This window comes from Rhododendron vialii, chromosome 1a (assembly GCF_030253575.1).
Source record: "Rhododendron vialii isolate Sample 1 chromosome 1a, ASM3025357v1".
NCBI lineage: Eukaryota > Viridiplantae > Streptophyta > Magnoliopsida > Ericales > Ericaceae > Rhododendron > Rhododendron vialii.
The window spans coordinates 34,197,464-34,213,828 of NC_080557.1; positions in this window are offsets into that span (position 1 = coordinate 34,197,464).

Sequence of the window (16,365 nt, forward strand, 5' to 3'; positions counted from 1 at the left end):
TTCTAGAGAGAGAAGGAGTGCGTGTAAATCTTTGGTAAAAACCCAAAGAGAGCTCTTTCAGGGGTTAAGGGGTGAGAGACGGAGACGAAACGTCTCCTCTCACACCGTTACAGGAAAAAGTAACGGAAAGCAGAAACCGTTCTGACGCCGTTTCATAGAACGTCAGTTCGAAGTTAATGCTAGGCACACGAAAACGTGCCACGTGGAGTCGTTTACCCCGAAATGGTATAATGACATAGGCGCCAAAAGGCATCAATGAAGTATTGAAATCATGACTGCACGGGATCAAAAGAGTTTGGTCTAGATAGAATTCTGTTTCTAAGCGTCATATATTACCCCCGAACAGTGGTAAATACATGAAGCTGGGGAGCAATTGTAGGGAGGTATTCCCGAGCAGATACATTTAGTTACCAAACACGTGATGTTTGGGAACACGAGGTAAATACGACTGGACTTATCGCCGGGCAGTTCGGTGAACAGCGATATGGACCAGTGATATAAGAAGTCATGGCTTCAAGCAGACTGTTCGGTTATGATACAGCCGAACAGATGTAGTAAAAAACCTAGCACGTGATACGAGTGATCACGGGTTGAAAACAATGCAATCGATATCCGAATAAATGGTACGTAGGACCATAGTTTGAATATAGACAGGACAGTCATCATGCTAAACAAGTGTTCGGCAATATGGACCAGTGACATGAGAAGTCAATGGTCCAGGAAGGTTGTACGGGCTCAAGGACCAGTTACATGTGAGGTAACTGGTCCAAGCCGTCTGTTCGGCTATGAGACGGCCGAACAAAGATGGAACTCCAATCGAGAGTAGGAGCGGAGGGAATACTCTAGAAGATTCCAGAGTAGTCATGTCCCATAAAGGGATAAAGATCCCAAGAATATAGGATCTGAGAAAGATACCCAACGAGTATGGGATGTTCGGCTCTTAAAGGAAAAGAATCATAAAAGGACTCTTTTCCATAAACTGATAAAGGAAATGAGACTCCTTGATATCCTGGGTTTCCTATACGAGTTAGGAATCCTATGGCAATAAGGATGCTTGAACAGCAAGCATCCATAAATCTATAAATATGAGCAAGCCTAGAGGTAAAAGGTACGCAATATTGCATTATTATTGCTTTTCTACTGATAATAGGGGCTGAGTTTTCTAGTACGTGATACTAACAAAAGCATCGAAGGGCCTTTGCCACGAGAGGCAAAGGTGCACTCACCCCCTGTCTATTTTGCAGATTAGGGTTCAGACGTCGAGCTAGGGTTCCGGTGAAGAGGCACGAATAAGCCGTTGCGATCCAGTTGATTCGAAGTACCAATTGTTTTCATCCCCCTACAGTAACGCTACATGATGATTGGACCATTTTATCTTAAATCTTAACTCTTTAGCAACTAATGATTTGATGATACTTCTGCAAGGTCATTCAACTTATAGATTGTGGGTTTAATGAGAATAGCGTTAACTTGGCCAACACCTTGTAAGATATGACCATGTTTTGAAAAATTTAGCCCTCAAAATTTGCACATCCGTAACGACCCTTGGAATCTAAATCCAATACCCCAAGTGTCTCCATAAAAATAGTATAAATCTGGAGTCCACCCCATCGGGAGTCCTATGTTATGTTATCTAAAATGTCAATATTTTTTGAAAATGTGATGTGATCGAGATTGGTTGTTGATATAACCTTTCAAAACAAACTTTCCCTTTCAAAATTTTGATAAAATTTTCACCACGGATGGACACGTTTCAAGAAGTTTTGAACCACTCAAGTGTGACTTTTCAACAGGGCTAAATATTCGTCATGCTTATTCAAGAATTCGTGACTTACACACTTGTTTTGAAATTGCGAGTTGGAAATCATGATTATTGTTTTAGTTTTAACTTCATCATGTCGGACACTTTAACATTGAGTTAGCATTTGTCCTTTCGAAGGAGCTCATCTTGAGTAAGAAAGGGAGCATCAAGAACCAATAGCACCTTACATGTATGAGTTGTAGGCATGGGAAATCTATTAAGGAGCGAGAAAACGGGATAAATGAGAAATATTCGGAATTGTTTTCCTTGCAAATGTATGTAAAGGACCTTGTCAACCATGAGATGGGTTTGGATATTAGAACTTCTTGTCATTTGTCGTATCTTTTTTGGGGAAAGGTTATTGAGTTGCAATGTTATGAAGTCCTCCTATGTGTTTGAACACGACCTTTAGAACCGGAATTGGTTAGTAGGAAGTAATGTGAGTAGATACGGTTCAGGAGATCGGAATTGGTTGATAGTATGATTACGTCCCTTGTGAATACTATAACTTTGTGATTGGAAATGTGTTGATACTGGAACTTGATGATAGGGTCGATGGGGAACTATGCTAATTAACTGTGATATTATGAATTTTCTTGCGTTTTGACATGGTTTAGAGACCGGAGTTGCTAGGTATGTGAAGTGTTGTGTGGAAGATGCGGTTCTTGGAATCGAAATTCATTGATGATGTATCTTCAGTTGTTTTACTTAAATTTCAGGACAAAATTTTCTTAAGAAGGGTAGAATGTAAGGACCCGTTGAAAAACCAGGGTTCCTAACAATAAAGAAAAAAAAAAACCTCTAACAGTATGAGTGCGAATCACAAAATAATACTACCTGCAAAAACTACGCAAGTAATTAATCGCACAATGCAGAGATATACGTTGGAAACCCTAGAATGGGTAAAAACCACGGGAAGGAATCAAACCACTATAATCATTGTGCAGTTACAGATATCCCTACCCAAACGTAGTAAATTCTCACAACGTCCTAAGTATTACCTACCGAGTCACACGTACATCGCACCCAGTGATCTTGATCGCCAACGGTCCACAAGCCCTCCGAAAACTAACTAAAATCTCCCTTATGAATTGGTCTCTAAAGAAATCAGTTGCATCTTCCTTTTCTCCTTACTGTCGCCGCACTACGTCACTGAATGTGTAGAATATAGGGCACACCAATTTCCTTGCCGTGCCTTTTCCAGGCTTTGGACCAAACCTAGGAGGTAAAGAAACAAGTCTATAAATAGACTTTTATTGGACCTTTTATATTTGCACGTTTCTTCCCAATTAAACGGACAGGATATTCCGATAGATAACGCGATCAATCCTTCCATCGATCCGTCTTCGACAAAATTTGTCTCACTAAAGCCGACCTCCTTTTTTATCCAGAACGCTCACTCTCAATTACAAATAAATGATTCCTTCTACTCTAATCCTATACAGACTCACTAGCTTATAAAAAATAATAATATTACAACTCGATATAAATATGTGTTTTGTCATATGGAATTGCCAATACACAAAGACTCCAAAATTTGGTCCTTACAATCTCCCCCTTTGGCATTTCCATGACAAAACACACTACAATGAAAAACTAACGAACTAAGATCGAGTTGTCGAGCAGTCGCAAAACAAAACTCAACATTCAAATGAATTAGAACAATAGGCAACCTACTCCCCCTTTCAACATTCTCCCCCTTTTTGACATGGAGTGACAAAGGGAAAATAAGATAAACAGTAAAGCAATAAATGCGAATATAAGAGAATTAAACAATTAGCAATTAATAAAAGTAGCTAAATAAGAACTGTAAGCAAAGCGCGAATACTAGCATAAATAGCATAATGACTAAATTCAATAGCAGAATGAAGGACTAATAGACATGCAAAATCTAATAAAATAAAACTAAACTAAATACTAAAAGAGAATGAGAAATGTGAAGAACGAGCATGAGATAGTTTTATGGCAAGTATTATATCATAAGATGAGATGAAAAAGACATCCAAATTTTAAGGCACTACTTAATGATAGTATAACACTATGCAAGGTAGAAGGAATGCAACACACCATGATCATCGACATGAGAGGAAAGTGTGTGTGTGTGTGTGTGTGCATCCATGACCAAAAAAATTAGCAACTCAAAACAGGGTCAAGATGCTCAAGTGCTTAGGTTTATCTAGTGACACCCCCTCAACAAGATACACCTCTCTAGGTTTGGCAAACAAGTCACAGATAATTAATCAGAAGCTCCCCCTCAACAACAGGCGGTTGTTTAATAAGTAATCAATATAAATTCATAACCGTATTTTTACTTTTACCCCACCGCTCTTTGACCCAAATATTGAGAGTAAGAATACCTTATACCCAATGTCCGGTTACTAAACAAATGGTCCAACACGGGCGCCTTCACAAGGTCTATCCAGTTTTTGACACGAACACTCAAAGGGAGAATACCTCACCCCAATTGTTCGGTTACTCAATGAACGTCCAGATAAGCAAAATCCCAGATATATATTTTCTTTTTCTTTTTTTTTTATAGAATAAACGAAGGCTCTACCAACGGAAACAAAGGTAGTCACGATTCTAGAAACACACAAGATATAACTAAGCATATGAGAATGGTGGTCCCTAACTGAAAAACTGACCAAAAGCCATGGATCAATTTGGACCTGCAACAAGATTATGGGATTGGGGCATGATGGTGAGGAGGATGAAGTCATAAGCAAATTTGCAAATATGGTAGCTGAAGAATTGGACAGAGCTGGCAAAGTGGCAGGGCAAGCCTAGTTTTCTATTTCTTTGCTTCTTGGGGTAGGGCCTTGGTGGGGTGTGTTTTGGTTTTTGGGTAGGGGGGTGTCTTGTCTTGAGTGGGGGTGGGCGTGTCTTTGTTTGTGGGTGAGTGGGGGTGTCTTCCTGTGGTTTTGGTTCTATTTCATTGGTTTCTTTTGGGGGTGGCTTTTTTGGGCGTTGTTTGGATTGATTTCTTGTCAATCCTTGGAGCTTGAACAGCTTTTGATTGCCGTGGTGTAGGGCTTCTTTATTAATATAATATTCCTTTTTTGCCATTCAAAAAAAAGTGTACAAAATGTCGAATACTCATGATTTATTAACATTCGAACATACTTGCAGTGAGAATACCATGAAAGAAGTGCAATAAAACTATGGATAAACATGTTCATAAAATCCAATGATATTCAACTACGCATCAAACACTGTCATGCTCATTCCACACGACACCCGAAAAAAATCCTTTTTATTTTTTATTTTTTAATTTAATAACTCAATAGAAGTTACAGAATAAAAACAATAAAAAAAAATATGAAACTCCATAACTCTAGGTAATTAATTATGCAACAACAATTAAACCTAAGTTATGGAACCACGACCTAGCCTCAAAAGGCAAGGTCAACCTCTCCAGATGAACTATATTCATCTCGAGAGTCAAGGTCATCATTAGCTTTAGATACCAAATTAATTTTACGAACCCAAATCTGTCTTGTTTTGGCCTTTCTAATATGAGTCTTTTTATTGGTCATGGGCTTTAAATTTACCTTTGTAAAATTAGCATGTAAAGGCATCCTACCTTTGTAAAATTTACCTTTCCAATATTATTCCATATCATTATCGTTGTTGGATGGACATAATATTATCCAGCACTTTGGTCCCTGTCTGTGTGTCATCCTCTGATTTATCCTTAGATTTGGAGCTAGCAGTCAAAGCTTTGTTTTTCCCAACAAGGAGCTCAATTTCTTTATTTCTCTCATTCCTCTCTTGAGTGCGGTCATTCAAAATATTCTCTAACTTCTTAACCTTATCAGAAAGCTTTTCACTCGCCTCTATTAATTTTTTACTAAAAACATGGAGTTTATTGTACTTCTCTCTGACCTCATCTATATCATCATAACTATCTACCTCGCTATTATCTATTTCAGAACCACTTGATTTGGAATAACCATGTGAATTTAAGGTTACTCCAAAAGCCAAAAATTTTCCTTTATCATTTTCATCGGCCCCCTATTCTTCATTCGATTCATCAGAATCGCTATCATCCCACATTTTAGTGACGAGAGCCTTCTTTTTCATTTTATTTACACATTCTTGGGGGTAATGATCAAAACCATAGCACTCGAAACATTGTGGTCCTTTTCCCTCCCTTTTATTTTTTCCAGAAAATACTCTTTTTCCTTTATCAGTTTTCTTTTTCGTACTATTTTTAAATTGTTTGAAAAAAGCTTTCATCTCCTCAAAATTGACATCACTATCACTATCACTATCACTATCTGAACCTTTCTTATATTTTTCAGTACTTTTAAAAGCAATCGGAGTCTCCGAAGGTTTTACTTTGGGTTTAACAAGTTTAGATTGCAATAGGTCAGCCTCATAAGTTTAGAGAATCCCAACTATTTCTTGAACATATTTTTCTTTTAGCTTTTTCTTACCCTCTAGCATAGTAACTTGAATTTTAAATCTATGAGGCAAGGAACACAAAATTTTCTTAATAATACGAAAAGAAGGAATTGGCTCACTCAAGTTCTCACAGCTATTGACGATGGCGATGAGCTTGGAGTGGAATTGATTGAAGGTCTCTTCCTCCAGCATTTTGATGGTCTCAAACTCCGTGGTAAGCCTTTGTAACTTAGACTACTTAACAACGTCTGTCCCCTCGTGGCAAGTAACCAGAATATCCCAGGCTTCTTTCATAATTTCACAGTTAGCTATTTTCATGAGCTCATTTATGTCAACAACAACAAATAAAATATCAAGTGCATGGTTATTACCCTGAAGTAAATGTTTTTTTGTGACTAATAACTCAAACTGAGTTTTTTGAACCAACTTATCGCCTACAGTTTTCATGGGTCGAGTGTAACCCACAACACATGATGAGCACCCGATATTGCAATTAAGGGTGCGCTAGTTATCTGTTTTAGTTTATTTTATCGTTAATTTAGTTGTTTTAATTACTTTTGCTCGTAAGGTATGTTTTTAGTGTTTTCAGGTAAATCGTGTGAATAAGACATGTTTTGACGTCATGGATGACCCAAGTGCGTCCAAGTATCTGAGAAACCAACGAAGACCTCGTCGGCCCCTGAAAATCTGCCTAAGTATGGAAAAATGACTTTTCGAAAAAGTATCAAAATTTTTGAGATAAAAAATTGCGGTAATTGATCTTTGAATTTTTCTAAGAGTAACTTCAAATTTGCAAGATTTTATTTGAAGAACAATGTCATGTTTTGAGCCATTTCTTCTGTAGAAAATTGTACTATTTTCTATTTTACACTAAAAGCTGGGGGTCAACATTTTGATTAGATTGAAATCTCAAAATTTTGGTATGCCATTGTTTCCAAATGGGGGGTACTTCCTTATTTTCATTAAATAAATTAAAGTAAAGAAAAGGTAAAAGAAAATTTTAAAATGTAATCTTTACTTAAGTTTTGTAGACACCCCAATTTGGGCTTCCAGATTAGTTTACTTACGGTATTTGATTCCCCGATGATGAAACGGATCAAGAACACCCCAGGAATGTCGAGTGTTTGAGCTTTGAGTGTTTGAAAAACCCTTGAACCTAACCTAGCCTAAGCCACTTCAAAAACCAAAAACCCCGCAGATGCGCGCCAGGGCGCAACCATCCCGCGCCAGGGCGCACCATCGCGCGCCCGACTCACTCCATCGCGCGACAGAGCGCCAGGGCGCACCATCGCGCGATAGACTGACTCTGTCGCGCAACGGTCAAACCTGCCACCAACTTTTCCTGAGGAGGACAATTGGCCACCAATGCAACTCTCAGCCAGACCTCGTGGACTGCCTGAACTCCTCTCCTGGCACCAACCAGATTCACCCCCTCTCCCTATTTATACCCCCATGGGTCTTTCATTCAAAGGGTTCCAAAAATTGAAAGGCTAAGCACAAGCTCCAGTGCTTTTCTTCCAAACTCACAATCCTCCATTTTCACACTTCAACCATCCAAGAACAAAGCTTGTTCTTTGCTTCTACCACTCAAACTCCTCAATCAAGCCTTCAAACATCAAAGTTCAAACACCTTTCAAACTCAAAACCGAAGGTATAGCTTACCTTTGTTCTATTTTCTGTTCTGATCCCTGAGAGGGGCTGGCAGGGCCAAGGCTGGTAATCAATACCAGTTCTGGCCCTAAAGCTAGCAAGGTTTCAAAAACCGTCATGGTAGGAACCAGCGCGCGATGGTCCCGCTCTCTCGCATGACACTCCGGTGCTGCATGCGATGGATCGCGTGGGGATTGGTGTCCTACTATTTCATGCTTTATTTTATATATAGATCACTGTTAAGCATGTTAAAAACCAGCTTACTGCTTTCCTTTGTTAAAAATTGCTAATCGTAGTTCAATTTGAATGTCTTCTGTTTTGGAGTACCCCTGGGATCATTCTGGACCTGTCCCAGAACCCAGAAATGTGTAAACCAAATACTCGTCCGCGCCAGGGCGCACCATCGCGCGCCAGACTGGCTCCATCGCGCGACAGTGCGCCAGGGCGATGGTGGCGCACCAAAGCGCGCCAGACTCACTCAGTCACGCGACAGTGCGCCAGGGCGCATCCTCGCACGCCAGACTGGCTCTGTCGCGCGATAGTATGCCTCTGACCAGTGAGTGGCCTTGCACGGGTAGCTTAGTTTTAGGTCATTATTTTGTCTCCACACTGTTTATGGGGTGTTTTATTAATTTATAGGGCTTTACAACCTTTAAACTGTATATTATGCTGCCTATAAACTGCGTGGTTTGTCCTGGGTGTGCACTGGTCCTTCCAGAGCCCAGATGGTTTGAGAATAAGAGCTGTGGGTTTGAGCTCACCGGCGCGCGCGTGTCTTGGAGTTGTGCGCGCATGAGTAAACAGCATGCAGTGACTCGTTCAGTGCATGCTGGTTTCTTCCTACGCACGTCACTCCAAAACAGGGGCCTCCCAGTTTGTTTAAACTCCCACAGCAGTCTGTTCTCATCCTATACTAACTGCTCATCCATGCTATCTATCACATCCTGCAAACATGTTACAGTATTAATCCCCGATTAACTGTTCCCCCGCCCTAATTGGCTAAAAAATTGATTCATCAAACAGAATCGCAAACAAACATTTTCGCAAATGCCTAAATAGAGACCGATCTCCGAATTGGGTGAGAGGGGTGCCATAAAACCCTTCCCCTCTCGTAACCTGGCTCCCGAACCCAGATATGGTTATGACGGACTGGTTCCTTAACTTTTTGAAATCAAACAGCGCGACAAGTGCTTCGAAATACGGTTCTTTGGGTGTCGGACCTTCAAACCCGAGTGGCGACTCTGTATTTTTGCGAGCGCTTGTCGTCCAGCTGAAAGCGCTCCCGCGAACCGGCACTTTTCTCTTTTAGGAGGGGAACGGAATCCCTTCCTAGGAAAGAAAAAGGGGCACGCATGCCCACAAGTTTAGAGAATGAAAATAAGATGCTGTGAAAGCTGTTGGGTGTTGTGGAAGCTGCTGGGAGCTATGGAGCTGAAGTGCTGAAGATAAGAAGCTCGATATCGGTAGAGCTTGAAATTTCCTATCGGTACCGAGGGCATCAGTAGGGCTTTAGCGACAGTAGTTAAGCATCTCGATAGCGGTAGCATTTCTATTCTCCTATCGGTACCGAATGGCTTAGCGATAGCAGCTTAAGATGATTGCTATCGGTACCGAGGGCTTCGGAGGGTATCTTTGAAGCATCTTTTGGGATATTCCGTGCGCGTACCTTGGAGGATATAAAAGCCCGTGATGTCATTGTACAAACAAGTAGAATATAGATTGTATTATATAATTTAGATCTAGCCTAAATTTACTTGCTTTTTGAATTGTTCTTCATTTTTCAGCACTTTAAATTTTATTTTCTGCCTTAGTTAATTAGTTTTTGCTATTGTAGTCTTCATTAAAGTTGTAGCTACTACTCCGATCTATCGTTTAATCTAATTTTCTTCTAACGTTATTATTTCAAGTATGCATAGTAGATTTTTGCTTGCTCTTATCTTCATAGATATGTGTGAGTAGTTTTCCAAGGTTAGGTCGTAGGGTAATTAGCACCTCATGGCTTGAGTAAAAATTGCATTTTTCACCAATAAAGTTTAAACCTTTGGTTTGAAAATTGATGTGGGATTCGGGTTTATTTGTCAAATTGCTAAGGTATTAACCTCCTTGATTATGTGTAAGTAAGAGTATTGCCTACTTACCACACATGATGCTTGGAGCTCTGTCGCACGAGGCATTTGCTAAATAAATTCTAGAGCTAGCTTGGTAATTGAACCATCTTATCTTCCGTTTTAGGAACCTTAATTGAGCATCTTAAACCGCGTAATTGGGTGAAAATATGATTTAACTCGAGTCGTGGGTGTTAGTAATTCCTAGACTTAACTTGCTTTTTATCCTAGTTTATTCGCCTTTTAATTTAGCCTTTTTACTTTCCACCGCAAACGTAAAACAAAGTTGGCTGTCTAAAAGCCGAAAGCCCTTGCTTACATTTACAAATCCAATCAAGCCGTATTAGTTTTTCCCTTGGGTACGATCCCGGTCTTCCGAATTATTATGCTTCAATTGGACGCTTATACCTGACGCTTGGGGTGATCTTATTTGATATATCGACAAACGAAGCAACAAACGAGTCCCAAATTTCTTCACTGACTGATCTGATTAAAGCCTTGATTCTAGATTTCCAGTAATCGAAATTATCACCATCAAGAATAGGACAATTTCTAGACATGTGATTCATGTTCATACTCATGATGGATATGCTCTAGGAAAAATTAAACCTAATGGAAGGAGCAGCCCGCTCTGATACCAATTGAAAAATCAAGGTTCCTAACAATAAGAAGAAAAAAAAAACCTAACAGTATGAGTGCAAATCACAAAATAATACTACCCGTAAAAACTATGCAAGCAATCAATCGCACAATGCAGAGATATACATGGAAAACCTCAGAATGGGTAAAAACCATAGGAGGGAATCAAACCACTGTAATCATTGTGCAGTTACAGATATACCTATCCAAACGTAGTAAATCCTCACAACATTCTAAGTACTACCTGCTAAGTCACACGTACACCGCACCCAGTGATCTTGATCGCCAATGGCCTTGATTGCACAAGCCCTCCGAAAACTAACTAAAATCTCCCTTATGAATTGGTCTCCAGAGAAACCAGTTGCATCTTCCTTTTCTCCTTACTGCCGCTGCACTACGTCACTGAATATGTAGAATATAGGGCACACCAATTTCCTTGCCATACCTTTTCCTTTTATAAGGCTTTGGACCGAACCTAGGAGGTAAAGAAACAAGCCTATAAATAGACTTTTATTGGGCCTTTTGTAGTTGCACGTTTTTTCCCAATTAAATGGACATGAAGTTCTGATAGATAACGAGATCAATCCTTTCATCGATTCGTCTTCAACAAAATTCGTCTCACTGAAGCCGACCTCCTCTTTTATCCAGAACACTCACTCTCAATTCTAAATAAATGATTCCTTCCACTTTAATCCTATACAGACTCGCTAGCTTATAAAAAAATAATAATATTACAACTCGATATAAATATGTGTTTTGTCATAAAGAATTGCCAATACACAAAGACTCCAGAATTTGGTCCTTATACACCCGTATTTAAATTGTCATTTTAAGTTAATTAGGTGCATATTTTTGGTTTAAATGAGTGGGTTCGTAATGTATTGACCCGGGAATTGTGGGGCTTGATCTGTAGAGACCCATATTTAAATTTCATAAAATTTAAAGTTTAGTATGTGTTTGAGTCATTTAAATGTGAAAATATGTTGGAGTTGTAGTGCAATAGCTTATCTGTTAAGGGAGTTGGTGTAATATTCTAGTACTTGAAGAGTGTGTGGTGTAAATTGCCCTATATAAGTCAAGAGTGAACAGAGAATTACTTTCCCTCCCCCCCCCCCCCCCCCCATCCTCTCTCTCTCTCACGGTTCTCTCTCTCTAGGGTCTTGCATTCATAGCTCAAACCCATGAAAACCCAACCTCTCTATGTCGTGTTCTAGCTTCCCGGACATGTGAGTCGCGTTGATTAAGCGTGGAAGGGGTGTATCTCAGTGGATTTCGAGTTTGAAGACCTAGAGTTCGATTGAGCTTGTGCTTTCGATCTTTGAGGTAGGGTAATCTAACTACTTTTATATGTTTTTGACTTAGTGATGTGTGGATATTGTGGTTGATCTTACTCTTGTTGATTGTTTGAAGTGTGGCCTTGAAAATCCCTTATTTTCGTCACTTTTCTACACCTAGCCAGACTGGTTCAAGTTTCTTTTTACTGATCTTCTAGAAATTCCCCAAGACTCTACAAAACTCTGTTTTAGTTGATTCTTGTGCCAAAAGTTTTGTATTTGAGTCTACTATCTAGAAAAAATAGGAATAGAAATAGAAATTCATAATTATAAATTATATCCAGAAACGTTCATTCTCTAATTTGCATTCCAGATTTGGATGTCCTGTCTTTGTTTCCAGACAGCAATTCGTATTTTGGGCATAACTCTTTCATGTGAGATGTCGGTTAGACTCGATTCAAATTGCGCTCGACAGATAATTTGGTCCTCTACAACTTTGTTTGAAAACTTGCTTTCGGATTCTAAGGTTTGGTGGACCAAAATAGGCTTGCAATCAGAGTCTGAGAAGCTCGAAACACTTAGTTTTTGTGCAATTCGTTAAATTGATAGCATTAGCAGACTTGTATTGGCTATTATGTGAACTAGTAACACTTTATAAATGACGAGTGGTTAATAATGGAAATTACGGTTGAAATGGATGAATGATTAGACTATCTAGTAACTTATTGTATGATAACGATAATGGATTCGTGCCAAGAGAAATATAACTTTAAGACAAATTGTAAATAACAAAAGGCTAATAGAGAGAATTATGAATGAGACGGGTGATGGCTTGGGATAAGTAGTCCTTGGGGTTTCATACCTTGAACTTTTATTACATGTTTTGTACTTGTTGGTATATGACAGTGGTGTGAGGTCGATAGGCCTCATCATGAGATTGAGTATGATGAAATGGGGATAGTGTGAGGTCCAAAATGCTCGGTAGGGGATAGTGCGAGGTCTCGAGTTCTCGGATTAAAATCGTATGACAAGGATATGGAAATGAGATGTATGATACATTCAAAATGCTTGATGTAGTGGTACTTCAATAGAAGTAGAAATAGACAAGTAGCAAAGCCATGTGTTGGGTAGTTTCATTAAGTTCGGGAAGTCATATGTAAAAGATGGAACGTGAGTAGAAATGGTATTGATTGGGCATTAAACTCCTTATTTGGTTTAAACCTTCTTGTTGGTGATTTAATGAGTTGTGTCCTCATTCATTCACTACACTTTGCTCAATTCATATAAACGTAGCGCCGATTTCTTTACTGGGCTAGTGTAGCTCACCCTATCATTTTTCAGGTGTCTCACTGGAGCAGTTACTTGGAAAGCTTGCATATATGTGGATTCACATTTTGAAAGTTTAAAGAAGAGTTACCCAACATCTTTTGTATAATCATTTAAGGGATGTAATGTGACTTAAATTTACTTATTTTGACTAAGAAATAATATAAACTCTTAACTATCTTCTCTGGCTACACTTACGATGATTTGGGTTGAGAAACCACATGATGTAACTTTTTTTTTTTTGGAAACATTGAATTTGAAATGGCAGCATGAAGTCTCCTTTGGGATATTATCTATATTATTGCGAGGATTTGGTTTATGAAATATAATGTTATTTATGTTGAAAATCAAGGACATGACATTATATTTCTAATTTAAAAAAATTAGACAATTGAATTCGTTGGATAATCTTCAGTACTTTTTTAGTTTTTGTTCAAAATTTATTCAGATTCCAAGATTATTAATTCTAATTGGGAAAACGAATAATTGAATGAAGTGCTTATAATTAATCAAGGGAGACTTAAATATTCATCTTCAGAAGCCAATGGACTTATGTTTTCATCTTGCTCATTTTGAACACTTATGTTTTCATCCTCTATCTATTTTAATCCCAAAAGTACCCTTGTGTGTGTGTGTGTGTATAGTAGAGAAATTGAGGACGAGAACTTAAGTCCTCCCATCCCCGTTATTATTCCGGCCATTAATATCCCACTGATTTCGCCTTCTAATCCCAGAAATCTCTACAAAAATTGAAACCATTTCATTTGAACTTTGGGCTCCCCATTTTTTCTAAAACCATTCTATCTGCAGTCCTCCGTCCGAACTCAATTGCCACAACGAAGACAGAAAAATCGTCCATGATCTCACACATCCCCACCGCCGCCGCTAATTCCTTCCTCCCTCTCACCAATCAATCATCCTTCGTTGTCATCAATGAAGCCGACAGAAATCTCCCTCCGGTACCGTCGCTGTCCACCAATTCCCTCCTCCCTTTCGCCAATCAATCATCTTCTGTCGTCAATGAAGTTTAACGGAGAAGTGGGCGTTATCGTGGTTGCCATCGATTTCGCCGGAGCAAATCTTCAAGAGGTAGTCTTCGAGGTTCTTAGCGAGATCGACAGCCCAGTTGGTTTCCAAGTCACATAGGGGTTGCATGCACCATGTGGAATCACCCATAGCTGTTGCCGCCGTCCTCCTCGCCCATCCCACAGACATTACGAAAGAGTTGGTAATGTTATGCTAGTACCTGGTATGCAAAACAAAAGGTTCATGAAGCAGCATGGTTTGAAGGTGAATCTCTGGGTTTTGGCTTCCAAAAACCATCACAGTGGTGATGGTTTTGATTTTTTTTTTTTTGTTTACAACTTGTTTCGGTATCGCAAATAAACCATGAATTGGCAATTGAATATATATGGTTTTTTGTCATCTTGTTCGTGATAGAGATAAACCATGTTTTTGTTTGGTTTATAACTTGTTTGGGTATTCATGGTTATAATGGTTTTAGTTTTCATGGTAAATTATTTGTATCATTTACCATGAAATATATTTTTTCTGTTATTTTGATTTGATAAATTAATTGAACCGTTTACCATGAAATATTTGTTCGAATCATGGGATATTGTAATCATCATGGTAATTTAACTATGTAATGTCATGGTAATTTAATCATTTAATCATTTAACAGTTTGAGTATGTCATGTTATTTCTTTTTTTTTTATGGTAATTTAGCCATGTTCCGTGTAATAAGATAAATGGAAAATATGACTTTTTGTTGTCTTGTTGGCCAACTCGAAGATTGAAGAAAACATGCAAAGATGTGGTCAATTTATCATGTTATATTCCTAAAAAAAATCAATTCCACAAATACATTCCATGATTAAAAAAAAAAGTAATCAATAATATTTAAATTTACCAAATCCCACAAAATTAAGAAAATAATCCAATTCAATCCCATTAAATTGGGAAAACAATCCAATCCAATCCCACTGAATTAGGAAAGCAATATAACATAATATATGTATATCATAGTGAAAATGGTAAGAAAGGTAATTCACATACTAAGAGGATGAAAACATAAGCATGAAAAAAGTGTGGGATGAATTCTTACATGGCATAGATAAAGAGGATAGATATTTAAATATTCCATTAAGCAATCCATTGAGTTAATTTTTTAAGAATAATTTTAAAAAATTATTTGATTGTTCGAATTATTTGTGTGAGATTCTGTGACGATCCGAATTTTTACATTGCCTCAAATCAAAAATAAATAATTGAATGGAGCAGTACTTATGATTAATCGATGTTAATCAATTGAGTTAATTTTTGTTAAAAAATTGTTTGACGTAGGAAAAGCAGTAATTTTTGTATCCAAGCCTTTTGATATCCGTTCACGCTAGTGATTAACTTATTAATCACAACTTTTAGGTTTTGTCCCTGTTCAATTTTTTTTTTCACGTTTGTTAGTTTTATGCCACACTTTTATGTGATATGGGTTCATCTCAACGAGAGGAATCGGAAAAGTAAAAAATTGTAACTTATACACAAGTATTTTAGGAAATATCCAAGAAAAAATTCAAAGACTAATTTTTTGAGCTTTTTTTTTTTTTGGATATTTCTCAAAATACTTAGGTAAAAGTCACAATTTTTTACTTTTCCGATCCTCTCGTCGAGACGAACGCATATCACATAAAAGTTTGACGTAAAAGTAACAAATGGCAAAAAAATTTGAATTGAACAAAACCAAAAAAATTATACTACATAAATTAATCAATAGCGTGAACATAATGTGTCCAAAAAATTACTTGGGGACTGATCGGGTAAAAAGGTTTCTTGGGGATCTTCAGACTAGCCTTTGTCATTTTCTATTTAAAATAGAAAGCAAAATTTGGGCGGATGATGGCAAAACCATTGTAAATATAAAATATGTTGTGAGGTGTTATTGTAATGCTATATAGGGGTGGCTTCTCAAAGTAAATGGATCTTCGTTGTAAAATTATTTTACGTTGAAGATAGATGGCCAAGTACAAATAAGTACTGTATATTCTCAAGACGTTTGTATAGGTCACAATACACGTGTTCACAGCAGATTGGCCGCTGGTTCAAATTTTCGTTTCACGTTCCACGTTCCACTACTGTGCTGCTGCCAACCTGGAGAACACAACGC